Source organism: Penaeus vannamei, chromosome 16 (assembly GCF_042767895.1).
Source record: "Penaeus vannamei isolate JL-2024 chromosome 16, ASM4276789v1, whole genome shotgun sequence".
Classification (NCBI taxonomy): Eukaryota; Metazoa; Arthropoda; class Malacostraca; order Decapoda; family Penaeidae; genus Penaeus; species Penaeus vannamei.
In genome coordinates this window covers 2746891-2749390 of record NC_091564.1, presented here as the reverse complement: position 1 = coordinate 2749390, position 2500 = coordinate 2746891, and the positions used below count along the sequence as shown (strand labels likewise).

Sequence of the window (2500 nt, the reverse complement as noted above, 5' to 3'; positions counted from 1 at the left end):
TATGATATAAACCAGTAACAATAGAAATTCTTAAAAGTTCTCTCTTAATTCTTGGAAGATGCATGGTGATATCACGAGATCCAAGACCCATTTCAAATAATCTAATGACACTTACACGATAAACCAGAGAAGTACCAAAGAGTATCCGCTAATTAACTGTCTTGGAATAATTATATATAAAGCCAAGAACAACTGTACATTTCCGACTTCTTGCCTTATTAGGTCCTTAATAGACGGTATAAGCCAGTCATCATTTGCATACAGCAATTGCTCATGTCTTGCGTGTTCGTTTTAATGAAATCCATGTCTGGTGAAATGATATCTTATGAAAAACTCATTTTTTTCATACGACGTTGGACAAAACTAGGGTCATTGTCGTATCACATTCAGATATAAACAGATTTTTTTTCCTTTTTCTTTTTTTTTAGGGGGGGGGGGTCGTGGTGACATGTAGCACTGCCATTGAAAGATGAACCAGGGTTATTAGTCAGTGGAACCGCTGGTTAAGAGGGAAATAGGGGTTCCATGACAGCCCCTTAGCAGATGGTTCTGTCTCGGCTAATACCATCTGTGAAGGACGCATACTATGAACTGCGTGTGAGTGCTTGGTCTCGCGCACAAGACTGTGGGCAGCTGCTCTCACTCCCATCAATGAATTACTTTTTAAACGAATTTCAACCATTCAGAATCATCTAAAAACGATAAGAGGTTTGATCCTTGAATCTTGGACGGATACGGGTGCGTCGTCATAATCTCTCGCATCTGAAGAATTTGTACAAGACAGCTCGGAAAGGCGACGGGGCTGCCAAAGGTATCCACCGAGACCGAGGTTATCGCAAACCACTAAAATCACAAACACCAACTGCTCCAACCACAACACAAACTACCGCGGAGTCTGTACAGCATACATAACTACCTCGCTATCAGCCATGCGAACTACCCTCCCTCCTCCCTCCCCCTCCTCCCCTCTCCTTCAACACCCATAAGCTACACATGTTAACTTATCATCACTTTTCATCAGCACTACATCAGAGCCTACCCCAGCGTCCCTCCTAAAGCCTTCACCACACCCGATCAGCCTCGTTCTCTCCCTCAGAGCGTTCTCCCTCTCGATGCCCCGCCAGCCCCTGCCATCACCACCGCCGCCGCCTTCCCGTATATCACATCGTGGAGGAACCTAGCAGTAGAGGATTCCGAAATAGGATATATATAACCCCCGGAGCAGACAGCAATCAGCCTCCCAGCTCCTCCCTACTGAGTGTAGTCTAACCAACGGCGGACATAACATTACCTGGGCCCCGTTTCTCTCCAGCATGTGCTCTGCTCTCGGACGCTCCCTCGCTCTCCCTTTCTCCCTTTGTGCTTGATTTACGCGCGAGGGTGATGCGAGGATCGAGGAGAGAGTGATGCTGGGGGTGTATATGAAGACGTGGCGTTGCCTTCGAGAGATAAATTCGCCTAAATGAGGTGAGGTTCGTGCTATCGGGGTTGAACTTAGACTTAGGCGCTTACCTTGAAGTCATTGACATGTGTCGCTGGATAGCAGAACCCTTCGTGTGTTATTTCAACCTTTCCCATTCTCTCTAGGCCATAATATTGACTTCTCTGGCCGTCGGGAGGGTTCCTCCGTACGAAGAATATACGCAGCGAGCTATAAAAAGCGCGGTTTTGGGAGGAAGCTTCACCTGGGCAGAGTCAAGCAGGGTGCAACTCGCGCGGTATCTCGGGGAACAGGTTGGTTCCTCGCACGAAAATTGTAACTAAGCGCGCGGCGTTTTAGGTTCACCTCTCCCGAGACGAGGCTTATTTTGGGGGGTAAGTCCTTGCGTTCGGCGCCTGGTATCTATCACGAGTGAATCCGACATCAATAACGAGTCGGGGACGATCCGTTTCCCTACGGTAGACGAAAAGGAAAGTCCGCAAATCGGCGAGTGGCGAGAGGAGTCGCGGCGCCTGATTTTTGAAAGGAGACGAAACGGAGTGGAAGCGAGCCACCTGGTCTATCAACTTTGAGATGGTTGCGGACGTTAGATTACCGACAATAATTATGGGCCAAGTTGGAGTGTTATAATTAGAAAAACAAACACACAGCGCTAACTTGGACATGGCGGCCAGTTTATGGACCTTGTTTGAATCCCTTGTCGAAATGTTGTGAATCCCTCGTGAAATTTACTCCGCGTACGACTTGGGCTTCGGGATCGTTTCCGTGCTAGATGTTGATGCGTCGTTGCCTTTATGATTATCGGGGAATAATTGATAGAGCCGAATACCTCCCGACGCACAGACACAGCGTGGAGGAAGCCGAAGCCAAGGTCATGTACAGGCAAAACGAAGGAATGCAGGTCCTCGGGCAAGCGGCGGTTGCGGGGAGGTAAAACCAACAGCCTCTGGCCAAAATGCCTCGGATGTCTTCATGGGGGAGGCAAATGTATCAGCCGCTGCCCGGGCCTTTTAAATCATTTGTCTTATCGCATGAGCATCTGAATCCTTCCGGCGAGTG

The 2500-nt window shown here is 48.4% G+C and overlaps 1 pseudogene; it reads left to right on the top strand.

Moving 5' to 3' along the window:
- Positions 1-543: 543 nt before the first annotated feature.
- LOC138864371 (GATOR2 complex protein WDR24-like) overlaps positions 544-2500 on the top strand; it is a 70580-nt pseudogene continuing 68623 nt past the window's right edge.